General features: G+C 41.6%; 1 protein-coding gene across 2 annotated transcripts in view; it reads right to left on the reverse strand.

Annotated features, from left to right (window-relative positions):
• The window catches only part of TMEM45B (transmembrane protein 45B), a 33,628-nt gene extending 15,274 nt beyond the window's left edge, over positions 1-18,354 (reverse strand). Inside the window, exon 1 of one of the 2 annotated variants that reach the window (XM_046017408.1) lies at positions 18,221-18,354. The gene's annotated coding sequence lies outside the window, so the exon portion shown is untranslated. The remainder of the gene's footprint in view (positions 1-18,220) is intronic. The other variant, XM_046017409.1, reaches the window with a different exon arrangement.
• Between the last annotated feature and the right edge of the window lie 9,069 nt (positions 18,355-27,423).

A 27,423-nucleotide genomic window follows, 5' to 3' on the forward strand; every position in this document is an offset into this window, starting at 1 on the left:
TTACGATGTCATGAAGAATGGCAGAATTTGGACCAAAAAGTTGCGAAAGACAATTTTGGCAAATTGTATCTGGAACTGTCCTGACTCCCCTCTTGTCTTTCTGATATCAGATAGACACATTTTCTCTTTCGAAATGGTGCCTGAGTTCTTCAACCTCCACCCTACTGCCCTGCCTTAAAAGGCTGCAAAATTAAAATTCAAGCAAGTGGGGATCTGTTTGTTACATTGTAAGGTTAACGTCTAGGGCCATTTCTCCAGCCCCCCGCTGTGTTCTTAACAGGGGCGATGTGTCTGTGGATACTTTTGGTAGTTGTCACAGCTGGGGGTGATGGCGGTGTTGTTTGCATCTAGTGGGTAGAGCCTGGAAGTCCTGCTAAGCGTCTTGCAATATGCAGGACACCCCCCATGACAAACAATTCTGTAGCTCAACTCTCAGTGATGCTGAGGCTGTGAGACCCTGAGACCATGATCTATTCTAGGCCAGCTCCCTATCTTGCTTATTTTCTGAAGGAAGCAGAGATCCAGCTGCCTTTATTTGTTGTGTATGTCACCACTTATTAGAGTGTTCTACCTTCAAAACTGCTTATGGGGCATAAATTCACTTTCTTAGAAATCATCTCCCTTGCTTTCCATGATGCTCTCTCTCTCTCTCTCTCTTTTTTTTAAAGTAACAGCTTTATGGAGAGATAAGTCACATACCATTTTCACCTACAGTATAAAATTCTATGAAGTTGTACAATCAATCACTACAGCCAATTTTAGAACATTTTCATACCCACAAAAAAATTCCCCTAACCCATTAGTGACTCCATTTTCCCAAGTCTTCTTCCCTAAAAGCCCTAGGGAACCACTAATGTACTTTTTATCTCTACTAATTTACCTATTCTGGAAATTTTACATAAATTGAGTCAAACAACATGTAGTCACTTGAGACTGACTTTTTTTTTTTTAATTGTTTGTTTGTTTAATTGCTACACCCAGGATGGGGCTTGAACTCACAACCCCAAGATCAAAAGTCACATGCTCTCCCGACTGAGCCAGCCAGGCACCCTTAGACTGGTTTTTTTCTTTTTGCATCATGTTTTCAAGGTTCACCCACGTTGTGGCATGCATCGCTACTTATCCCTTTCTATGGCTGAATATTTCATTGTGTGCATATACCGCATTTATTGGTTTGCTGGGGCTGCTATAACAAACCACACTGGGTGGTTTAAAAGAAAAAACAAAATTTATTTTCTCACAGTTCTGGAGGTTAGAAGTCTGAGATGGACGTGTCGGCAGGGTTGGTTTTTTTCTGAGGCCTTTGCCCTGGGTTTGAAGATGGCGCAGCTTCACATTTATCTTCGCTTGGTATGCACCTGTGTCCCCTTCTTATAGGGCAACAGCTAGATTAGATTAGAGCCCTCCCTGATGATGTCATTTTAACTTAGTTATCTCTTTAAAGACCATGTCTTCAAATATAGTCACCTTCTGAGGTACTGGAGGTTAGGACTTCAACAACATATGAATTGGTGGGGGGTGGGGAGCACAATTCAGTCTATAACACCCCATTTTATTTATCTGTTCATCATTTAATTCACAGTTCCATATACTTTTATAGATTTAATTACTAAACCATTACAAAAGACAACTCAGATGAATCTGTGAAGACACTCTGAAGGTTTCAACAACTTTGCTAAGTGTTTCTGCTTTGTGTTCCTGGGACAGTTCTTCCTAATGAATCCGAAAGTCACCCTCATATGGTTCTAGAAGTCTTAGTGCTTTCTTGCTATTTCTCTTTTTCTTTTTTCAAATAATAGCTTTGTTGACATATAATTCATATGCCATAAAATTTAGTACTTTAAAGCATATAATTCAGTGATTGCTGGTATCTTCACAGTTGTGCAACCATTACCACCATCTGATTTTAGAACATTTTCATCAACCCAAAAGCCATCATTCCCCATTTCCTCCCAATCCCTCTGACCCTGGCAACCACTAGCCTCCTTTATGTCTCCACGGGTTTGCCTATTCTAGATATTTCCTATAAGTGTAATCATATATCTCTGCCTCTTTCACTTAGTGTGGTTTCAAGGTTCATCCAATCTTGTAGCATGTATCAGTGCTTCAGTCCTTTTTATTGCCATTGTTGTTGTTTCAGAGGGAGAGAGCGAGAGAGTGCAAGCAGGGGGAGGGGCAAGAGAGAGGGAGAGTAACAATCCTCAAGCAGACTCCCTGCTGAGCGGGGAGCCCAACTTGGGGGACTCTATCTAATGACCCTAAGATCATGACCTGAGCCTTTGGAAACCAAGAGTTGGATGCTTACCAACTGAGCCACCCAGGCACCCCCATTCCTTTTTATTGTTGAATAATATTCCATTGTACAGATCTGGCATATTTTGTTTAGCCATGCATCTGGTTTTTAAATTTTAATCTTTCAAAAATCTTTAAAAATATTTATTTGAGGGGTGCCTGGGTGGCTCAGTGGGTTAAAGCCTCTGCCTTCAGCTCGGGTCATGGTCTCAGGGTCCTGGGATCGAGCCCCACATGGGGCTCTCTGCTCAGCGGGGAGCCTGCTTCCCCTTCTCTCTCTGCCTGCCTCTCTGCCTGCTGTGATCTCTCTCTTTCAAAATAAATAAATAAAATTTAAAAATATATATTTATTTGAGAGAGAGAGAGCACAAGAGAGCGAGCACATAGGCAAGAGAAGCAATAGAGGGAGGGAGAAGCAGGCTCTCTACTAAGCAGGGAGCCTGATGCAGAGCTGGATCTCAGGACCCTGGGATCATGACGTGAGCTGAAGGCAGATGCTTAACTAACAGAACTATCCATGCATCCCAGAAGCTTTTGATTTTAATGAAGTCCAGTTTACCTATTTTTTTCTTTGTTTGTGCTTTTGGTGTCCTAAGAAACCATTGCTTAACTCAAGAACATGATGATTCACTCCTGTGTTTTCTTCTAAGATTTTTACAGTTTTATTTCCTACATTTATGCCTATGATCCATTTTAATTAACTTTTGTATATGGTGTGAGGTCATGATCCAACTTCATTTTTGCATATCCAACTGTCCCAGCCATCTGTGAAGAGATTCTTCTTTTCCCCTTTGAATTGTCTTGGTGCCTGTCCATTTACCTTTCTACTCTTGAAAATGGATTTTGTCAATCTTCAGAAAAGGACCTTGACTACAATAAGGTGAAACTCTGGGGAAGAAAGAGAACTTCCAACTCTTATGGCACATATATTAAATATTTTAATAGAGTGTGCAGAGTTATGACAATGAAAGGAGGACTCTGACTCACCCCGCAAGAAATAGGAGAAAGATTATAGAGGGAAGTGTCCCTAAAACTTCCTTGAAAAACAGGTAAGCATAGGTAGGGTGGATACAGTGCCAGGCAGAGCAAACAGTAATGCAAAGGTGAAGAAGCTGGTGCAGCGAATCATCCATATAGTCAGAGTTGAGGCAGGTAATGTTGCTTACTCTCTTCACCCTGCCATTCCCACCTTCTTTACCAACAAAGACCAAATATCACTCTCTTCCATGGATCGAATCCATTAACCCTTGAAATTATCTCAGATTGGAAATGAACAAAGCAGTATACTTCAAGTCAAATAAGTCAAACCTTGGGGTCCTGTGTGCCCAAGAGTCTCTGGAAAGGATATGAACCAACTCACAAATGGGCCTGAGGAAGGTTAAGTTAGAAAAGATGCAAGTCAAGTTTTATATTAGTTCGGGTGCATTAAATTTCCCAGATTTCCCTAAAGGAAACTGGGTTCTTACATGTTCCTTTAAGGGGAAATATAGTCACATAATAGAAAGAATATGAAATATGGAGTATAGATCCTTCTTTTGCTACTCCTGTTGGTAAGAGCTTGCATAAGTTCCCTCACTTCTCTGGATTTCAGTACCCTTTTTTCCAAAACAGGGACCTTAACAGAAGCATCTTGTGAGGACTGAGAGTTTCTAGCAGCTAACTAGAGTGAGTGTTTAACAAATGTTAGTTTCCTCTCTTCTCTGGTATTCTTATACTTATTCCCACAATTAATGGGGGCAGAAACCTGGGCTTCTCTCTTAGGGGAAGTATAATTATTGAACTAAGGCTGTTGTCCTTTGCCTTTAGTACCTATTTCTAAGTGGGGAGGGGGGAATCATATGCACATTTAATGATCCTGGAGAGGGTAGCCGTTGAATATCTTTTTTTTTTTTCAAAAGGTTTTATTTATTTATGTGACAGTGAGAGAGGGAACACAAGCAGGGGGAGTGGGACAGGGAGAAGTAGGCTTCCCACCAAGCAGGGAGCCCGATGCGGGGCTCGATCCCAGGACTCCGGGACCATGACCTGAACTGAAGGCAGATGTTTAACGAATGAGCCAACCAGGCGCCCCCGGTTGAATATCTTTTTAATAGGAATGGGATGTGTGTTTGGTCAGTAGGCAAGTAAGTTATGGGGAGGATATAGAATATTACTTTACTCCACGACATGGTTTTTATACTTTTTGAATCTATGCTTGCCAACAGAAATACTCAGATGGCTTCTGGTCTGAGTTTACTTTGGAATATAACCAACCCTACCTGACTCAGCTTTCTGTTTCTCTGCAAATAACAAGCTTAATACCCCTCCTTCTTCTGTGAGCTGCTTGGTAGTAAAATGCAGAGAAAGCAGAAGTACAGAGATGAAAGTTCTCTGTGCCCACAGCTGATGTGACAGTGCTTTAGTCCTGAACTTCAGGCAGAGTGTACCCCTGCTTTACGGTAGTCCGAGAGCCCTTACGTCACTCTGGAGGCCATCACTCTTTTAAAATTTAATAGCTACTACTGTCACTGTTATTTTCTCTGAAGGTGGGTAGGTGGGTCCTTGGAACAACTGGTCAGAAGGCATAAGACCAGAATAAGAATCTGAACCTTGTTTTGGCATGAGTTCATGAGCTATGAAACAACATTCCATGAACAAGAGCTCAGTTACTTTCCAGCTAGTTTGATTTCTAAGCAAAAGATGGTCTTAGTCCTGCTTTCTTTCTTTCTTTCTTTTTTTTCCCTTCATGTGATCCCATTAACTAGAAGACTCTGTGCTGGGTGATGAAGAAATAATAAAATGAATAAGAAATGACCCCTCCTAAAATTTGTATAGACCCACAAAAGATCCTGAATAACCAAAGCAATATCGAAGAAGAAAAGCAAAGCTGAAAGCATCACAATTCTGAACTTCAAGTTATAGTACAAAGCTGTAGTAGTCAATAGAGTATAGTATAGTCATAAAAAAAGACACAGAGATGAATGGAACAAAATAGAAAATCCAGAAACAAACCCACAATTATATCATCAATTAATCTTCAATGAAGCAGAAAAGAATATCTACTGGGAGAAATACAGTCTCTTCAGCATTGGGAAAACTGGATGGCAACATTCAAAAGGATGAAACTGGACCTCTTTCTTTCTTTCTTTCTTTTTTTTTAAAGATTTCATTTATTTATTTGACAGACAGAAATCACAAATAGGCAGAGAGGCAGGCGGGGGGGTGGGGGTGGGGGAGGCAGGCTCCCCACAGAGCAGAGAGCCTGATGTGGGACTCGATCCCAGGACCCTGAGATCATGACTCGAGCTGAAGGTAGAGTCTTAACCCACTGAGCCACCCAGGCGCCCCTGGATCACTTTCTTATACCATACACAAAAATAAATTCAAAATGGATTAAAGACCTAACCGTGAGACCTGTAGCCATAAAAATCCCGAAGAGAGCACTGGCAGTAATTTCTCTGACACTGGCCATAACAACTTTTTTCGAGATAGGTCCCTTGAGGCAAGGGAAATGAAGGCAAAAATAAACTACTGGGAGTACATCAAAATAAAAGCTTCTGCACAGTGAAGGAAACAATCAGAGAAACTAAACCGCAACCTATGGAATGGGAGATGATATTTGAAAATGACATATCCAATATATCCAAAATATATAAGAACTTATAAAACTCAACACTCAAAAACCAAATAATCCAATTAAAAGTGGGCAGAAGACATGGGCAGACATTTTCCAAAGAAGACATAGAGATGACCGACAGACACATGAAAATGTGCTTATCATCACGTATTATTGGGGAAATGCAAATCAAAACTATCATGAGATATCACTACACACCTGTCAGAATGGCTAAAATCAACAATACAAGAAACAACAGATGTTGGCCAGGATGTGGAAAAAAAGGAACAATTATGCACCGTTGGTGTGAATATAAACTGGTGCAGCCACTCTGGAGAACAGCATGGAGGTTCCTCAAAAAGTTAAAAACAGAGCTGCCCTATGACCCAGCAATCGCACTACTGGGTGTTTACCCAAAGAATAAAAAAATACTAATTCAAAGGGATACATGCACCCCATGTTTATAGCAGCATTAAATAAGTACAATAGCCAAAATATGGTAACAGCCCAAGTGTCCACTTCATACAAGTGATGAATGGATAAAGAAGATTGGTGTATATATATATATGAAATATATATTTATTTCTTGTATGTATATATATTTATATACATATATGTATACATACAATGGACTATTACTCATCCATAAAAAAGAATGAAATCTTGCCATTTTCAGTGACATGGGTGGGACGACAGAGTATTATGCTAAGCAAAATAAGTCAGTCACAGAAAGACAAATATTGCATGATTTCACTCACATGTGGAATTTAAGAAACAAAGCAAAAAAAAAAGAAAAAGAAAGGTGAATCAAGAAACTATAGACTCTTGGGATGCCTGAGTGACTTAGTCAGTTAAGTATCTTTGGCTCAGGTCATGATACCAAGTTCCTGGGATCAAGCCCCGCATCAGGCTCCTTGCTCAGTAGGGAGCCTGATGCGGGGCTTGATCCTTGCTCAGTAGGGAGCCAGCCTGCTTCTCTTTCTGACTGCTGCTCTCCCTGCTTGTGTTCTCTCTTTCTCTGTCTCTCTGACAAATAAGTAAAAAAGGAAAGGAAAGGAAAAGAAGGGAAAGGAAAGGAAGGAAGGAAGAAAGGAAGGAAGAAACTATAGATTCTTTTTTTTTTTTTAAAGATTTTATTTATTTATTTGACAGAGAGAGATCACAACTAGGCAGAGAGGCAGGCAGAGAAAGAGAGGGGGAAGCAGACTCCCCGCCGAGTAGAGAGTCTTATGCGGGCCTCGATCCCAGGAACCTGAGATCATGACCTGAGCTGAAGGCAGAGGCTCAACCCACTGAGCCACCCAGGCGCCCGAAACTATAGGTTCTTTTTTTTTTTTAAATATTTTATTTATTTGACAGAGAGAAATCACAACTAGGCAGAGGCAGGCAGAGAGAGAGGAGGAAGCAGGCTCCCCGCAGAGCAGAGAGCCCAATGTGGAGCTCAATCCCAGGACCCTGAGATCATGACCTGAGCCAAAGGCAGAGGCTTTAACCCACTGAGCCACCCAGGCGCCTCGAAACTATAGATTCTTAACTATAGAGAACAAACATGGTTACCAGAGAGGAGGTGGGTGGGGGATGGGTGAAATAGGTGATGGGGATTAAGGAGTACACGTGTCATGATAAGCACCAGGTGATTAAAATAAAAACTTAAAAAAAGAAAAGACCCCTATCTTTAAGGAGTTTATAATCTAGTAGGGAACTAAATACTTGTGAAAGTTTGAATGTCAGGAAGTATATGGATTGTAATCCTCTAGTCACAGTGGGGGCTGGCATTACAGCTGAGCCTTTCTTGATTGCCTCTTTCAAACTGTCATGAAAATTAGGCAGTCTTACTGGAATCTTGAATTAAAAACTGAAGAACATATCTGGGCTAAGTTCCATGATTTCTCAAGAACTAATAAAGAACACTGGCCTCTGAGTCAGCTGACCTGGGTTCTAGTCCACGTTTTGTTATGAACTTACTTTGTGACCTTGAGCAAGATATGTAACCTCTCAGGATCATAGCTTCTTTGTTAAATGGTAATTTGGAAGAGGCCCTCTCCATGTCTTCTCCTAGTTCTAAAATCACTTTCCATGTTTGCTCCTAACACAACACAAAAACTGAAGTGAAACATGAAAAGGACAGAGGAAGTTCAGACATGAACATGGGGGAAAAATGGAACTGAAGTTGTGGATGTGACCAACGAGGACAAGCAGTCACTTCAGTGTACATTAGAGCAGGAAGGACATCCCTGGACTTTAAAGGCTGGCTTATTTTTTAAGCACCAAGGAACCATTTCTCATGTATTTTTCCTTCCTTCTGTACTATCAGTGAACGTGTTCGGCATTTACATCAATGAACAAGATGGAGGCTGGACCGTCTACTGCACTCAGCAGCGCTTCTGGACACATACAAGGTCTCACTCCCATTTCCCATAGACTTGTGTCTGAAAACTCGTCCCTTCCCTCAAACCTGCGTTCACTTGACCCTGGGTAAACTTTTCCTCTCATTCCATGAACACAATTGAGACTACAAGGCACCGATCACCTCAATTTCCTTTTCCTCACCTATGAATTCAAATCTATCCACACCTATTCTTCTCAAATTCACCCCTCTGATAGGCCAGTCTTCCGTCTGTGTCCTCTGGGTCTACTTCTATTACTCAGGAACTTCTCTCACTCATTGTTGCCTTCTTCCTTCCAACTATAACCAGGCACAAGGCTTTTCCCACACAAAATAACAAAAGAAAACAGGAAAAAGAAACAAAAATCTGCTTTGACCCTGGATCTCTGAAGAACCAGTGTACCTCTCTTCCTATTTACTATTTCAAACATAAAAATAACATAGCTAATGTATGTAAGGAGTTATAAAGAGTAACTTAACAACTGTCCGATGACCCAGCTTAAGAAAGAGAACGTTACTAACATCCTTGGAGCTTCCTGTTGACACATCTTGATGGCTTCTCCCTGTCCTCCCTCTTGAGAAATAAGCATCATTTTGAAATGTGTGTTTAACATTCACTCACTTTTGTTTTACTATATACTACATATTACTACGTATTTACTATGTATATTATCTCCAAACAAAATACAGTTTTACAAAATTTTTAACTTTATATATGTATATATTTTCTCAAAATATGTGGATCTTTTTCTACCATCTCCCCTAGTCCAGAGCCAAAACACTTTGATAATATGTCTTATAGATAATTAAAAACAATTTCTAATATTAAAATTCTTTGACAAGTCAGTAATTACTGAAATAAATTACCACTTACATGAAATTTTCTTTGGATAGAAAGGAATTTTGATGGTTTTGTGTAATACAATCAAACATTGTCAAAATCATTTAAATTTCTTGGAAAAACTTGGAAATACAACTGCTTTCTCTATTTATTGCTCCTCCTTCACCACCATGACAATGAAATGATTCATAGATGTCACCAAATGTTCCTCATACTGTTTCATCAATGAAATCTTTAATATATCATGTGATAGACCTGTCTTCTGTTCTTGTGCTGCTCCAGTTGAAGATGTCACTTAGTCACTTAATTTCGGAATTAACCTTCTGTTTTTGGCTTTCATGATACTCTTCTATCCTGACTCTCTTCATCTTCTATAATCTTCTTCCTCTACTTTGACTTCCTCTCTTTTGACTCCGGTCCTGTCTCTTAAACACTAGCAGACTTTGGTCCACTGTTCTTCTATATATCTTCTTCTTGCAAGAACACACACACACCCATAGTTCAATAACCACCTGCACACTGATGACTCTTATCTCTAGCCTTGACCTCTTCCCTGAGTTTCAGACTCATATATCTAACTATCTCCTGAACCAATACACACATACATAAACATACAGATTCTTCTTAGACATCTCAAAGTGAACATGTCCCAACCTGAATTCATCATCTTCCTTCCCCATCAATTTGGCTTCTGTTCTGTATCTCAAACTCAGGTAACAGCTTAACACTGTCACTCCTAAAGTCAGATTCCTAAGACTCATCCTAGACACCCTTCATCCCCCACTCTGCCCCGCCGTATTCCCATTTCACAAGAGACTAAAATACTCTGCTTATTTTGTTTCTCCAAATTTTCTGGTGTTCTGTTTTCTTTCTGTTCCTACAATAGTCATCTCATTTAGGCTCTCATTGTCTTTTGCTTTGACTAGTGTAATGCTTATAATCATCCCTTCCATAAATCCTCCTTCCACTCTGTCACCAGAGTTATCTGCTTACAGATCTTACAATCTGACTACACTACTATAAAATTTAAAATATTTCATTGACTAACCACCACACCGACGTAATCGGCCCCTTTGCATGGCATATACCCAGAACCTGGCTCTTAGCCTGTCCCTTGAGCCTCATTTCCCGTTTCTTCCCACCACAAACCTTATAGTATACACTTTGTTCATGTTATTCCCTCACCTTTTTCAGTTTTACCATAGTATCTTACACATATCTTGATTTTTATCACTTAGCTTGTCATATGAAAATTACACATTTACATGCATTACTCATGAGATCATACGTACCTCAAGAGCAGAGATCTTATCTGCTTCACCTTAAACTTCCCATGGCTTAGCACAAAACCTGCCATATAATAATAGTTCTTGATCTGAACTGAACTGATTCACCGTAGCTGTAATCCTGAATCATGAGGAAACTAGCTCCTAAATCCAGTCATTAGTAAGGCTGTGGCTAACATTACTTTTGCATGTGATTTTTAGAGCTAAATGAGTCCTTCAGAGATCATCTTGTACTATGCCTCCTAGACCCATGTTAAGCCAAAATATAACTGGAATCACATGGTTATCATCCTGGAGTACCAATTTCACTTCAAGATTTCAGAGAAAATGATTTTCAAGTTAAAACAAATAGAGATGTATTTTGGGGTAGCATATACTTTTTTAGCATTAAGAGAGATTGTAGCTTAAGCCATCCTAATTTCATCCAAGACTCCATGCTATGAGAGTACAAGTTCTGTGGTGAGTGATAGTGTTTGAGAGATGCTAATCTACCAATCACTGTTTTACAATGATCTTGTAGTTTAGCTCTTGTTCTAGAGCCTTCCATATAAAAACAAACAATCCCAGTGGGAACAAGGCAAAGAAACAATCCCAGCAATAGCCAGAAGAGAGAGATTCTTCTTTCTGCAACTTGGGTTAGTTTAAAAAGATGTCTGCCCAGTAGTCAGGGTAGGTCTTTTGAAATTAGTACGTCACTGTGCTTTCTGCAAAATATACCAGAGGGCAGATGAAGGTAGGGGAGAGGAGGCAGAAAAACAGCATTAGAACAGAACAAAGAGAAGGTCTGGGTCAAAGTGGGGGCCAGATCAAGGAGTGGGAGGAAGCAAAGGACAGTATAAATGAGGCATGGAACATGAGGGGAAAAAAGCATTCAAATAGAACGGTGGTTCAAGATGGTACCAGACGTAGGGTGTTTGGTGATGACCTAAGAAATTATTACATCTTCAGTAAGATGATATGCGGAGTTCTTACCCCTGGAAATTATACCTGGAGTCCTGGTAGAAAATCTTCCCAGTCTGTTTTTCAACACATCTACACATCAAATTTGAGAACGAGATATCACCTTCCAGAAAAAGTGACATAAAAAGATGCAAAAGAAACAGAGGAAACAGCAAGGGGACCATTAGGAAGGGTTAATTTAAAACAGGTAATTGGGGTGCCTGGGTGGTTCAGTTGGTTAAGCAACTGCCTTTGGCTCAGGTCATGATCCCAGGAATCTGGGATCAAGTCCTGCATCAGGCTCCCTGTTTAGCAGGGAGTCTGTTTCTCCCTCTGATCTTCCCCCTCTCATGCTCACTCTGTCTCACTCTCTCTCTTAAATACGTAAATAAATAAAATCTTAAAAAATAAATAAATAAAATGGGTAGTGGGGTTGATTTGATTCAAGCAACATTTACCTAGGGCCTCTTGTGTATCAGCATGGTTCTAGGTGCTGGAGAAACAGAGATACCAAGGTTGGGCCCCAGCCTGAAAGGGCTTTGCAGTTAGTTGTCTTTAAAGGTACCTGAAAAGGAAGATCCAACAGTAGAAAATCTGGTATCTCATGCCTAGGTTTTCCTGTGAAGACGTCACTGAAAGCTAAATCAGTGAACCATATTATCTGGTGACTTTATGTGACCTAAAACTTTCCTAGCAAAGAGGAGTGCCGAATCTGCCCCAAGTTTGGGTTATCACATATCAGGCTGAGCAAAGAAGGAAAATAGTATGGATTTGGAGAGTGACTTTCAAGGGCAGAAAATTTCCCCCAAATTCTGTAACTAAGACATTCTCTAGCTGTGTTAGAAAAATATTTTCTCAATATAACCTCTTAAAGAAAAATACTAAGCTAATTATAATTTTCCGTCTTAGTTAAAACCTTCTTCTAAATGACCTGTTAAGAGGTCATTAAGAGGCCACTCAGTTCTGAAGCATCTACCTTCAGCTCAGGTCATAATCCCAGGGTCCTGGGATCAAATACCACCCCAACCCCTTGCTTCTCCCTCTCCTTCTTCCATGCTCATGCTCTCTCTAAAAAAGAAAAAAAATATATGTATATCATATATACGATGGTAGAAATGTAAAAATTTAATGTGAGGATTGGAAGACTTATTAGAACTAAAAGATGAGAGGTTTTTTAAAAATAGAAATAGAAAATTGGGGCGCCTGGGAGGCTCAGGGGGTTAAAGCCTCTGCCTTCAGCTCAGGTCGTGATCCCAGGAGATGGAGCCCAGCATCCCATCGGGCTCTCTGCTCAGCAGGGAGCCTGCTTCCTCCTCTCTCTCTCCGCCTGCCTCTCTGCCTACTTGTGATCTGTCTGTCAAATAAATAAATAAAATCCTTAAAAAAATAGAAATAGAAAAGATAAAATTAAAGGGCAGACTCAAGAGATCCAGCATCTAAGTAATTTAAGTTGCAGAAAGTACAAGTTGCTGAAAGACAGAACAGAGGAAATTATGCAAAGAAGAAACCCGAGAACTGAAGAATATGATTTTTAGATTGAAAAGGACTTTAAAATACCCAGAGCAATGACTGTGGTGGTGGGGGGGAGCCAAAGCCAAAATCAACTAACATCATCATGCCATAGCAGAACAGGAGGAATGAACAAAGGAAAACCCTACAACCTTTCAGAGATAAAAACAAAATACAAGGGATCGGAAATCAAAATGGCATCAACTTCTCAACCAACCTATTTAAAGACAGAGGAAAATGGAGAAACGTTTTCAATATTTGAGGGGAAGTTAATTCCAGTTAATATCCTATATTCAGCCAAACCATCAATCAAATGTGAAGGAAGAAAAGTGACATCTTGAATGTACAAAGTATGAAAAAATGGCAAGGTCTTGTGGGGCCTGCATCTTGCATAATTTGGGGAGCCCACTTTAAGAAAAAGTCATCAAGTTACAAATACAAAATTGGGTGTGGATATGAATATTTGTTTAGATTGAGAAAAGAAATAACAACAAATGGGAACCTTGGAGGCTCACAGCTCTTGCTTCTAAGATCTCTTTAAAAAATGTGCCACAGGGGCACCTGGGTGGCTCAGCGGGTTAAAGCCTCTGCCTTCGGCTCAGGTCATGATTTCGGGGTCCTGGGATCGAGCCCCGCATCGGGCTCTCTGCTCAGCAGGGAGCCTGCTTCCCTTCCTCTCTCTGCCTGCCTCTCTGCCTACTTGTGATCTCTGTCAAATAAGCAAATAAAATATTAAAAAAAAATAAATAAAAATAAAAATAAAAATGTGCCACAAATGCTCCCTGATGGCTACCTGGCTTTTCCTCCCCATGGGTCAACTTGCAACAGGTTGCAGCCCTCACAGAGGCCCTGTGAGCTTCAGTACCTTCAGGACAAATCCACCTCATCCTCCACATGCCCTTTCTCAGGAAGTTATGCTCCAGCAAACTGAGTGAGAAGGCATGTATTAGAATCAGAATCCAGTACCATCAACAAAATGGCAGTCAGGGGAGCTCCCAGGGTAAGAAGGGACTCAGAATAACCAGTCCCAGAGAATGGGGTAGGGGGCCCCTGAGCCAGGATGCTTCCAAGAAAAGTAAATCAAACTGACTACTTACTTAATGCTTTATTGGGAGGAACTTTACCCTCCTGTCAAAGTTTGAGTCAGAATTGTAGTGAGTGTTCAAAAAACTCTAAGCAACTGAAGAAGAGGTAGCAATGACTAAGTACAGGGGATAGAAAAATCTTGTATGAGAAAGGAAGTGTAGAAACCATGGTTTATCACACAGCTGGGTTGTGAATAACATTTACAGAGTCATAATAATGTAAACACTAAACATTGCTATATCAAAAAAATTAGGATATAACTATATTGAGACCTTGTAAGAAAGGGAAGCAAATGTGGTAAAGAAAAATGAGGGTGTAAGGGAGAGATCCTTATCCTCCCAGGCAGGATGTCAGTAGATACTATCCAGAACTGGGAAAAGAAAGAGAAACAGCCAGTATTAGCATGTTATTTGGGAGTATGGTGGTAAATGTGATAGAAACAGCTGAAAGCACTGAAAATAGTTGCCTCAAGGGAGGTAGCTCAGTGTAGACTTAGTAAGAACCTTGTAGAACTTGTGACTTTTAAGACTACATATTTATTTATATTGACCAAAATAGAAAATTAAAAAAGAAAGTAATAGCTTCAAGAGGAATGAATGAGCCAGAAAAGACTTCGGAAATAAACTGAAGGTGCCTCTTCTAAACCACTCCCCAATTCAATGTTTTTCAAATTGTGATCCTGTGACCACCTGCATTCAAATTATCTGGAGTGCCAGTTTATATAATTCAGATTTACAGACTCATCCCAGACCTAAATAATCAGCATTTCTTGGGCTGGACCTCAGAATCCATAATTTTAAAAAGTTCTCTACAACCATTGCATTATCTATCGCTTTTTTAGTAAACCAAAGAACAACAAAAAGTAAAAATAAAACAACAAGAATAATCCATGTAGAAACAAAGAGTCAATGACTCATAAATCATACTATGGCAGGTATTGCTAGTTGTTTACCCAATATCCATTCTCCTCTTCTTCCTTAAAAGAATCCCTACTTTGTTGTATTGGCAACATGGTCGGCTAAACCACTAGACTTGCTCAGGCTCCCTTACAGTAAGGAGTGGCTTTGTGACTTAGTTCTTATATGAAAGAGGTAAAGAAATCTATTGGGTAGAGCTTTCAAGAATGATCTATTATTATAAAAACACAGGTTCAGCTGGCACACACCTTCTGTCCTTCGTTGTGCCCCTTTTTCTGGTAAGCCCTCTCTGAAAAGAAGAGGTGCCTGTCTCTCAGTGAGTAGGAAAGCCATATTCTAAGGATTGTGTTACAGGAAGACAGAAGAAACTGGCCCAGTCCCGAGCTTCTCATCTTTAGACATCTAGCTATCTGAGAAAAACAAACTCCTCACTATTGTTACTGTGGTGAGATTTTCTGTTACTTGTAGCTGAATGAAGTCCTAATGACATCTTATACTTGTTCAAATGTTTATTTGATGGGTATTGAACACATTTTGTTGAGCGCCTACTATGGGTCCTGTGCTTAGAATAACACAATGCACCAAACCAATTAGGTTCTTTCCCTCATGGAATGTGGAATCCAGTTAGAGCTGAAGAATCTACAGATATTTGAGTCCAGGATTCAGAGGGGCTATGGTTTGCTATCACAGACACCAAAGCAACAGAGTACATCAAACTGAACAACTTGATTTATATATCTAGGAAATCCTCAAGGGACCACATGCTGGAAAGAGTCTGAACACCAGGAGGCCTAACTTTTAACAAAGTAGGTTTGGGTACTTGCTTAGTTTTCCCTGTATCTCCCCTTGCTCTTTGAAAAAACTAAAAGATTGGGCTTGGTAATATTTCAGGCTATGCTCAGCTCTAAAATATTTTTGCAGTTACACTGAACAAAGGTTCGCACGAAATCTACCAAACAAGAATGTTTCTGAATTTAGATTCTAAGAGTTCAAGTCAGAGACTATATTCAATAAAAAAGTCAGGAGAAACTATCACAAATAACTCCCCATCCTCAAATTAAATGAACAAACAAAAAGACATCGTGTAGGGTTCTGAGGTATTATGGAAGAAGTTCTGGTTTGAGCCCTGGCCCTGCCACTTACTAGCTAGCTAACCCCAGGCCAGATACTCAGTATTATAAGACTCACCTTCCCCATTTATGAACTAAGCAATTACTCTTTCCTCACACTGCTGCTTATGGAAATCACCTTGTACACTGTAAAGCCCCCTTATGATGTGATACCAGCAAGATATCAATAACGGCTCATTACATCTAAATCTGCAAGGGAATACATGAGTATGCTTTGGTATTTTCAGTTTAAATTCTTCCTCACATAAGGCGGGTACATAGTTTTGAGTTTCTCTGTCCCTTCAGGAGTGCAGCCTGTGACACAGAGAAAAGATAAGACAAAGACAAAGATCTAAAATTCAAATCACCTCTAGCCCCCAGCAAAGGTTTGGGGGACAAGACTGGTTAAAAGGAAGGCTGAGTGTGGGGATTACAGGACTTACTGGTTCCTCTAATTGTTCCTACTGGATATTGTGTAGTACTGTGCATGATCTAGTTTTGGTCTTGCAACCTGTCTCTAGAAATAAATACAGATGTGAAATCTGTCTCGTATACATCCATTAGTTGATGACACAGTGGTGACTTCCACTCTCTTACTCGCAATTATAAAAAGTTTTGCAATAACAGGAACTTGGCTATGGGAGCGGTTGTACCTATGGTAAAACTGCCCTTATCCATTTCCAACAGGCAAACGCGTTTAAGGAAAAGAGATAATCCTTTGATTATAACCAACATAAGTAATATCTGTACTTTGACCCATTAAGCATGGCAGCCGATGTTAACTTTCAAGTTAGCAGATGTCTGTCTTTCTTTTTACTCCTTTTCTCTATCTCACAGTGCCATTTGCTAAGATGAGGCAAGAGACACAACCAAGGACACACTGGGGCACACCCCAGATAGAATCACTGGTGTCAAACTCCAGCTTTGATAGATTCACCGGGGTCATCACAACCACTGCCCACCAGAAGGGTGAGGGAGGAATCCACAGAATACAAGGAAAACCCCGTTGCATGAGGTAAGTAGCGGTACTGTCGCTACCTCCCATGGAAGAAGTGAGAGGAAACCAAAGTCCCTTCAAAGGAAATTGAATGCGTGGCTATCCTCACAGCAGAACTAATAATGCCCAACCAGAAGTAATGCTTCCCTTCCGCTTACATCAGGCACTCTCCCTTGTAAAATCAAGACACCATATTCAATAAGGCCTTCATATCAATTCCACGTCTCTTCCAGAAACTCCAGGAGCACAGGGCAAGCACAGCCTCACGAAGCGGAAGAACCTTCAGCCAAGAAGGGCGCCGCCGGAAGTGACGCCCGACCGCGTCTTCCGGTTTGTTGTGACTCTCCTCCACAGGGTTTGACACCAGCAAACTCCAGACTGTACCGAACAGGTTAAGTAGTACACGTTTCTTAGAACAATAAGCCGTACTACCTATTAAAGTGAATGTAAAGACCCAGATAAGATTCTCACGCCACTTTATGATCCCAGTAACCACTGTTGGAGCGGTGGGCGGGGCCGCCGGGCAAACGGTCAGGGATGAGGAGGAACATGGCAGCTGTGAAGGGAAAGGCCGAAGGGCATGTGGGGGAAATGGTCGCTTCGCAGAAGAGGTGGCTGTCTAAAATTTTTTCAAAGATCTATTTCATGAAGTGACGGGTTTCCCTTTCTGAAGCGCAAATCCTTCTTACATCTGGGGCTGGAACGTATCTCCAGAGGTTAGCCTCTGGACCCAGACGGGTCGCCTGAAACGATGTTTGGGTCCAGTGTAAACCTCCCCGAGCCCTGCTCATCGCCCTCCCGCCCCTCCCCACGGAGGCCGCAGTGGAAGCCAAGTCACGACTCAGGGAGCCCTGTCGGCCGGTCGCCGTTGTTACTGAATCCTGGGCTTCCTGGCTCGCGGGGAGGCTCCGGCTCGTCGTATTTGTGGGCAGGCGCTCACGAGGCCGTTCGGTAGGGCGTTAAGTGCCCGCGGCGACGTGGGACCGGCCGGTCTCCGGCCCGAGAGGAGCCGTGCGGGCGGGGTGTCCTCGGATCCTGGGACCCGCGGGGCGGAATGGACGGCGGGGGCTTCGCACTTCGAAGCTCCTCTGGCCCAGCCGCACGGTCTGCCTCCCGGATCAGCTGCCCCAGCCCTGGGCCGTCCGGCCCCTCCGACTCTCCTGCCCGGGCCCCCCCACCCCGCCCCATCCACCTCGCCGGAGGCCGCGTCCCCTGGCCCGGCCCGCTGGCCGTCCTAGCCCCCAGCCCGCAGCGGCGACTCACCTGCGCCGAGAGCCCCGGAGCCTTCCGCTGCCCGCGTCGAGCGCCGACTGCCGCAGCCACCCGGCAGGTGCGAGCGCCCGGCCCGGCCCAGGCAGCGCCGCCAGCCGGCCCTCCCCACCCCTGGCCGGCTCTCCCCGCCCTCGCGGGCGTGCGGGGCTTCCCGTCCCAAAGCCCGCACTTCCCTCCACGCCCCTGACACTCCCGCCGAGGTGCTCCCAGGCCCCAAGACACGCCCTGGGGTGTGCTCGGACGGCGGCCGGGTCCTGGGCACCGGAGGCGGACGGCGAGCCACCGTGACCTCCTATGATGCAAAGCGCTTGCAGAGCCTGGGAGGCAGCGAGGCTTCGGAGCAGAGGCTGTCGCAAGAAGGCTGTTTACCGAGCCGGCAGTTGCGGTGAACACACCGGCCACCTAGTCACGGATCTCCCTGCAGCAAAGGAATGCTGTGGAGTCATATCCTGGACCAGAGTCCGATTTTCTGGTTTTAGCTTAGGGTCACACGCAGATCGGCCGCATGTTAGATCCGCACAGTTCCAGGCACTGGAGAAAGAGCTGCGAAGGAGAAAGCCCCTGCTGGAACGGGCTCGCTTCCAACGAAGAAATGCGCGACTTTCTTTGTAGTATCATGTGGGCTCAGTGCCCTCATTTGTAAGGGGTTGACCTCGTAGTTTCCTTCTCTTACTCATAACACCTTGCGGAAGTCAAAAACTTCCCCCTTAGCAAGAGCTAAGGCTCCACGTCAGACCTACCGATCCGAATCTGGGAAGGAGTGAGGGCAAAAGGACCTGTTAAAAGTTATCTAGGTGACCTCAGGAAGTCAGGGTTGAGAACCTCGCTTCTAGATCTCTAAGATGCCTTCCAGCTTGTTCTGTTGTCAGTGCTGGAAACCAAGAAAGGCTTCATGGACAAGATGGTCTACGTAGGTTTTAAAGAAAGGCGAAGGATATACAGGAGCAGGGCGGCAGAGGACGAGATCCCAACTACAGCTCTTTTGATCAAATAACCTTTCTTTTCTAGAAAGTCAAAGGAAGGCGCTTCTGAGAATAAGGCATCAACCTGAGCAAATCTTTCCTCTATGAGACAGAGTGAATGAGGCCTGATGGATGATAATGGCAGAGAGGCGCTGCTATCAGTTAAAAGGCTAATTGAGCCTCGCAATTCAGATGGATAGTGTGCCAGCCCCAGGAGCTGGGAGAGCTCCTCTTTTATTTCCGATCAACTTGGGAATTTAGTTAGTGGCCAGACCTCGTCTTGGCACTTGCTCACATCCATTGTTTTTGAAATGGGTGAGAAGGTGGAATCCTGGATGTCTGTTACCCTGGGAAACTCTGTTCCCTGTCGCTAGAAGATCCCTGCAATGGTCAGGCTTTCTCTTTAGTGATGTTTTCCTCTAAGGCTATGGGGACGAAACAGATGTGTGTCCTTTCAGTTGTAGTTACTGCTGGGTAGAGATGCTTCTTAACATTGAAAAATTGGAACTAAGAAAATTATATCTGCCTCAAATTATAATATCCAAGTGCCCAGACAAACTAGTTTTTGCAAATTAAGTTTGACCGTCTTTAACTTGATCTGTACAAACAACACAAATCAAGTAGCTTCAGTCAGTTAACAAAAAAATAAGCAATTAATATATCAACAGCCATAAATTAATACAAGAATAGCTACCAATTATGATAAAGCCATTTAATATAACAATGAAACAGATTAGTGTCTAGAAACAGATCCAAGTGTATGTGGGTCTTGATAAACACAAGGATGGCTTTTGAATTAAATTCAATGGGAAATTGTTTGCTTTATAAATACTGGGGACATAATGGACTGTTCTTTTGGAAGCTCTTATCACAGACTTGACCATTATCTGATCTCCCCTGGGCCATCATGATACTAATAGGGCACATGGACACCTGGAATGAGTATCTTTTTTCCCAGTCTCCCTTTTAGCTAGGATGGGTTATATGACTAAGTTCAGGACAATAGGTAAGAAGCGGAAGTGTAGTACAGGCAACTGCTGGGTGGAGTCTAGAAAAGAAGGGGATGTGTCCATCCTCTCCCCTGTGCTGTCCTGCTGACCGGAATGTGGAGGTGGTAGTGAGCCACCTTGGAAAATGACTGGTGGAATAAGGGGATGAAAAAAGGCTGGGTTCCGTACCAGTCCTGAAATGCCTGTCTCCAGGTGGTTATGTGAAAGAGACATAAAATTATATCTGGTATAAGTCCCAGCAGGTGGAGGTTTTTGTCATATGCAGCCAAATCCATAACCTAACTAATGCAGAGCATCTTTCCTCCTTGCTTTAAACCACAAATAAACAAAAGTTGAGGGTAGATTAAAGAAAGATCTAAATATACTATTTACTTTGCCCAGTAATTGCAGTTTGAAGGCTCCATTGTATGGAACTGATACTTCATATGAACCTTAAAGATTTGGACCACAGCATTATTTATAATAGCAAATGTTTGTAGTGTGGGAGTGGTTAAATCCGGCATAGCATGACCTTTTATGATATAGTGTGCAGTTATTAAAAGGATGAATTTGAGGGGCGTCTGGGTGGCTCAGTGGGTTAAAGCCTCTGCCTTCGGTTAAAGCCTCCCAGTGGGTCCTGGGATCGAGCCCTGCATCGGGCTCTCTGCTCCACAGAGAGCCTGCTTCCTCCTCTCTCTCTGCCTGCCTCTCTGCCTAGTTGTGATTTCTCTCTGTCAAATGAATAAAATATTTTTTAAAAAAGGCTGAATTTGATTTGTATATAGGGACCAGGAAAATAGTCATGGTATATTGTTAAACTAAAAGAGTTTGCAGAGGGGCGCCTGAGTGGCTCAGTGGGTTAAAGCCTCTGCCTTCAGCTCAGGTCATGATCCCAGGGACCTGGGATCGAGCCCCGCATCGGGCTCTCTGCTCCGCAGGGAGCCTGCTTCCTCCTCTCTCTCTGCCTGCCTCTCTGCCTAGTTGTGATTTCTCTCTGTCAAATAAATAAAATATTTAAAAAAAAAAAAGAGTTTGCAGAGTGGTATGGGATTTGTGCATGTGTGTGTGTGTGGTAAAATATACAAAACATAAAAATTACCATTTTAACCATTTTAAATTATACACAACAGTGGTATCAGTTACATTCACATTAATGTACCGTCATTACCACCATCTATCTCCAGAGCTTTTTCATCATCCTATACTGAAACTCTACACCCATCAAGCAGTAACGACACATTCCTCAGTCCCCCAGCCCCTGGAAACCACTTTTCTAGATTCTGTCTATGAATTTGACTACTCGAGGTATCTCATAAAAGTGGAATCATACAATATCTGTCCTTTTGTGTCCAGCTTATTTCAATTAGCCTAATGTCTTCAAGCTTCACCCATGGCATAGCATGTATCAATTTCTTTCCTTTTAAAGGCAGAAATATATATGACACACACTACATATAATAAGCTACATTTTGCTTATCCACTCATCTGTCAATGGACCTTTTGATTGTTTCAACCTTTGGCTATTGTGAACCATGCTGTTACAAACCTTGGTATACAAATAACTCTTTGGGTGCCTGCTTTCAATTTTTTGGTGTATATATCCAAAAGCAATGTTGCATCAAATAGTAATTCTGTTTTTTTGAGGAACTGCCTTACTGTTTTCTGGAGCAGCTGCACCATTTTACATTCCCGCCAGTAGTACACAGGGCTCCAATTTCTACACATCCTCGCTAACATTTGTGTTCTGTTTGTTGATAATAGCCATCCTAATGAGTACAAAACTGAATGAATGTGTTTGATTTGCATTTCCCTAATTATTAATGCTTGTGAACATCTTTTCATGTGCTTATTGGCCATTTGTATATATCTTCTTTAGAGTTATGTCTGTTGCTCATTTTTGAATTGGGTATTCTGTTGTCATTCACTTCATTTGGTATTAATCTTTTATCAGATATGTGATTTGCAAATATTTTCTCCCAACCTGTGGGTTGTTTTTTTACTCTGTTAGTGTCTATTGATGCAACAAGCTTTAATTTTGATAAAATCCAGTTTTCTATTTTTGCTTTTGTTGCCTGTGCTCTTGGATATGATGTCATATCCAAGAAATCACTGCCAAATTCAATGTCATGAAGATTTCCCCCTATGTTCTCTTCTAAGAGTTATATAGTTTTAGCTCTTAATGTTTAAATCTTTTATCCATTTTGACTTAATTTTTGTAAATGGTGTTAAATAAGGATATAACTTCCTTCTTTTATCTGTGGAAATCTAGCTTTCCTAGCACCATTTGTTGAAAAGATTATCCTTTCTCCACTGAGTCATCTTGGCATGCTTGCAAAAAAAAAAAAAATAATAATAATCACTTGATTTTATATGCATGGGTTTATTTCTGGGATCTCTATTTTGTTACATTGATCTATATGCTTGACTTTATGCCAGCACTACACTGTTTTGATTATTGTGCGTTTGCAGTGAATTTTAGGTCAGGAAGTATGAGTCTTCCAAATTTGTTCGTCTTTTTCAAGATTGTTTTGGTTGTTTGGGATCCTTGAATTTCCAATGAATTTTTGGATGGATTTTTCTATTCCTGAAAAAGAAAATCTTTCGGATTTTGATAGGGATTGCACGGACTCTGTAGATTGCTTTGGGTAGCATTAAAATCTGTGGACACAAGACGTCTTTCCATTTCTTTATGTTTTCTTTAATTCCTTTCAACAATGTTTGGTAGTTTCCAGTGTACAAGACTGTCACCTTCTTGGTTAAGTTAATTCCTAAGTATTTCATTCTTTCTCAAAAAATATTTATTTATTTGAGAGAGACAGAGAGAGAAGGGAGGGACAAACGCAGCGGGAGAGAGAGAATCCCAAGCAGACTCCCCGTTGTGTGCAGAGCCTGATGTAGGCTTGATTCCACAACCCTGAGATCATAACCTGAACTGAAACCAAGAGTAAAATGTTTAACTGACTGAGCCCCTCAGGTACCCCAAATATTTTATTCTCTTTGGTGCTTTGGAAATAGAATTGTTTTCTTAACTTCCTTTTCAGATTTTTGTTGTTGGTGTATAGAAATACAACTGATTTTTGAGTGTTGATTTTGTATTCTGCCACTTTGCTGAATTACTTTATTACTTCTAACAGTTTATGTGTGTGTGCGCATGTGTGTGTAACAGGGTTTTCTAAATAAAAGATCATATTATTTTTGAATAGAAATAATTTTCTTTCTTTCTAACTTTTCTTGCCTGATTGATCTGGCTAGAATCTAATATAATACTGTGTTGAAAAGAATGGATGAAATGAATGAATAAGAATTAAAATGAGGGGCGCCTGGGTGGCTCAGTGGGTTAAAGCCTCTGCTTTCAGCTCAGGTCATGATCCCAGGGTCCTGGGATCAAGCCCCGCATCGGGCTCTCTGCTTGGCAGGGAGCCTGCTTCCTCCTTTCTCTTTCTCTCTGCCTGCCTCTCTCCCTAACTGTGATCTCTGTCAAATAAATAAAATCTTAAAAAAAAAAAGAATTAAAATGAGTGGATATGAATGGGAAAAGTGAACATAATTTTCTTGTTCTTAATCTTAGAGGAAAAGCTTTCAGTTTCTCACCACTGAATATCCTGTTAACTGCGGATTTTTCATATATATGACCCTTATTATGTTGAGGTAGTCTCTTTCTATTCCAAGTTTGTTGAGTGTTTTTTTGTGAAGGGGCATTGAATTTTCTCAAATGCTTTTTCTGTTCATTGAGATGATCATATCAAGTTTTCTCCCCTTTCATTCTGTTAATGTGGTATATTACATCCATTGATTTTCTTCTTCTTTTTAAAGATTTTATTTATTTATTTGATATATAGAAAGAGACAGCCCGAGAGGGAGCACCAGCAGAGGTAGTGGGAGAGGGAGAAGCAGGCTTCCCACCAAGCAGAGAGCCCAAAGCGGGGCTCGATTCCAGGCCCCTGGGATCATGACCAGAGCCAAAGAAAGACACTTAACGACCGAGCCACCCAGGTACCCCTCAGTTGATTTTCATATATTGAACTATCTTGCATTTCATGAATAAGTTTCATTTGGTTATGTTATATAATCCTTTTGAGATGTTGTTGAATTCTATTTGTTAGTATTTCATTAAGGATTTCTGCATCAATGTTCAGAGTGATATTGGTCTGTAATTTTCTTTAATTGCAGTGTTTTTATTTGGTTTTGGTATCAGGGAAAGGCAGGCCTCATAAAAATGAGTTAGAATGTGTTTCTTCTGCATCAATTTTTGGAAGAGTTTGAGAAAGATTGGTGTTAGTTCTTCCTTAAATATTTGGTAGAATTAATCTGTGAAGACATTAGATCCAAGATTTTTCTTTGTCAGGAGGATTTTAAGTCCTGATTCAATCTTTTTAAGAGTTAGGGGTCTGGGGTGCTTGGGTGGCTCAGTCTGTTAAGTCTCTGACTCTTTTTAGAAAATTTAAAAAATATTTTAAAATTAATTTTTTATTTTTTATTAACATATAATATATTATTAGCCCCAGGGGTATAGTTCTGTGAATCTCCAGGTTTACACACTTCACAGCACTCACCATAGCACATACCTTCCCAATGTCCATAATCCCACCATCCTCTCCCTACCCCACCCCCCAACCCTGGCAACCCTCAGTTTGTTTTGTGAGATTAAGAGTCTCTTATGGTTTGTCTCCCTCCCGATCCCATCTTGTTTCATTTATTCTTTTCCTACCCTCAAGCACCCCACGTTGCCTCTCAACTTCCTCATATCAGGGAGGTCATACGATAATTGTCTTTCTGTGATTGACTTATTTCGCTAAGCATAATACCCTCTAGTTCCATCCACGTCGTGGCAAATGGCAAGATTTCATTTCTTTTGATAAGCCTCTGACTCTTGATTTTGGCTCAGGTCATGATCTCAGGGTTGTGAGATAGAGCCCGAGTCAGGCTCCGCATTGGGTGTGGAGCCTGCTTAAGATTCTCTCTCTCCTTCTGCCCCTCTCCCCCTTTAAAAAGAGAGAGAGAGAGAGAGAGAGAGAGAGAAAGGAGTCTGTTCAGGTTTTCTATTTTTTATGATTCAGTCTTGGTAGATTGTGTGCTTCTAGGAATTTGTCCATTTCATCTAGGTTACTGATTGTTGGCCTACGATCATTCATAGTACAATTGTTCTTTTATGTTCCTTTTTATTTCTATAGAATAGGTAGTAATTTTTCCCCACTTTCATTTCAGAATTTAGTACTTTTGAGGCTTCTCTTTTTCTCTCAGTCAGGCTAGCTAAAGGTTGGTCAGTTTTGTTAATCTTTTTGAAAAACTAACTTTCAGTCTCCTTGATTTCCTGGTCTCTCTTTTATTGATCTCTTGGACATAATTTTTATTACGTCCTTCCTTCTGCTACCACTGGGCTTCTTTTCTTTTCTTTCTAGTTCCCCGAGTGGTTTAAGCTAGATTGTTAGTTTGAGATCTTGATTTTAATGTAAGCATTCCTAGCTATAAATTTCCCTATTAGTATCTTTCTGTTGCACTCCATAAGTTTTAGTGTGTTGTTTTCATTCTCATTCATCACTAAGTATTTCCTAATTTCCCTCATGATTTCTTCTTTGACTCACTGAGAATTTAAGGGTGTGTTGTTTAACTTCCCACAAATTTGTGAATTTTCTCATTTTCTTTCTGTTATTGATTTCTAACTGCCTCCTCTTGTGTTCAGAGAAGATACTTTGTATGATATCTGTCTTTTAAAATCTATTTAGAGTTGATCTGTGGCCTGACATATGGTATATCCTTGAGAATGTCCTATTTGCCCTTGAGAAGAATGTGTATTCTGTTCTTGTTGGGTGAAGCATTCTGTATATGTTTGTTATATCCAGTTTATCTTTTCTTCTCTTTTTGTGTGTTGTTTCATTCACAATCATGAGGTTATGCTACATACACACACACAAGTGCAGGGTGTGTGTGTTACATGTATGAGTAGAAAGGAAAGTGTGAAAAGCTACCTTGATTACCTCATGAGAATAACAGCACTGGGCCAGAGACAGAAGTTTTTCAGAAGTGTGCCCCAAGCTAAAGGGCTGGTGGGGGTGAGGGAATTAGACTGGGTCATATGTGATGACCATCCCAGTCGCAGCCTCAGAAGCAGTGGAGCTGTGGGGACCAGTGTTTGCTCCACTCATCCTTTTGCAGAAACGGCGATCAGTCAGGGCATGAAAGGAACCCCTTGATGGATTGGACTGAAGAGAAGGATGAGTGCCTCAAAATGGACAGCACTAGACATCTCTTGTGCAATCCTTCAGAATCATCTCAGTCACACTTCTCAATTTAGTTTCGGGTGTGGTGAGCAGTTCAGCTGAGTTTTGACAGAGGCTTCGTGTAGGTACGGTCACAGAACACATCCTTCCTGGTTGTGCAATGGTCTCTTGCTTCCTGCCTTGGAGCTTTTTTGAGACTTGCAGGATGTAGAACATTGGCATGACTCCACTTGGGGGTCATGAATGTGCAAGTGGGAATTTGGGAAGAATAAATGCCATGAAGCCATTCTCCATCAAGGGGAATAGTATCTAAGCAACAAATGCTTTCCCTTTTTGTCCCATGGGTGGATTTTTAAAAAAAGATTTTATTTAGTTATTTGAGAGAGACAACACACAGGGGGAGTGGCAGAGGGAGAGGGAAACGGGGAGCCCGACATGGGGCTCGATCCCAGGACTCCAGGATTATAACTTCAGCCAAAGGCAGATGCTTAACCGACTGAGCCACCTAGGCAATCTGGATAGATAGTTCTGATACATATTTTTAAAAATTCCTCAAGAAGTACCAGTCAAAAAAGTCCCAGTGGCCAACTTGTCCCTCCTTCCTGAGACACTCCCCTCTCTGCGACACTTCCTGCTCTGGAATCGCCTGCCTGAATATACTACTTGCATAAAAACTTTTTCCTCAGGCTCTGACTTGGGGAAACCTAGGTAAGAACAGGAGCTTTGTCAAAAGGACAAGGAAGCTAGCTTGAAGGGACACTCTAAAGATGGGACAAATTGAAAATCAAATAGATTACCAACCATTTATAAAAACATAGTGATATTCAAAAGAGAAAGATAAATAAAAATGTTGGGTACTAGGGACGCCTGGGTGGCTCAGTCAGTTAGGCGGCTGCCTTTGGCTCAGGTCATGATCCCAGTGTCCTGAAATTGAGTCCAGCATCCGCCTCCTTCTCGGCGGGGAGCCTGCTTCTCCCTCTGCCTCTGCCTGCCACTCTGCCTACCTGTGCTCTCTCTCTCTCTCA

The sequence above is a fragment of the Meles meles genome, chromosome 8 (genome assembly GCF_922984935.1).
Source record: "Meles meles chromosome 8, mMelMel3.1 paternal haplotype, whole genome shotgun sequence".
Classification (NCBI taxonomy): domain Eukaryota; kingdom Metazoa; phylum Chordata; class Mammalia; order Carnivora; family Mustelidae; genus Meles; species Meles meles.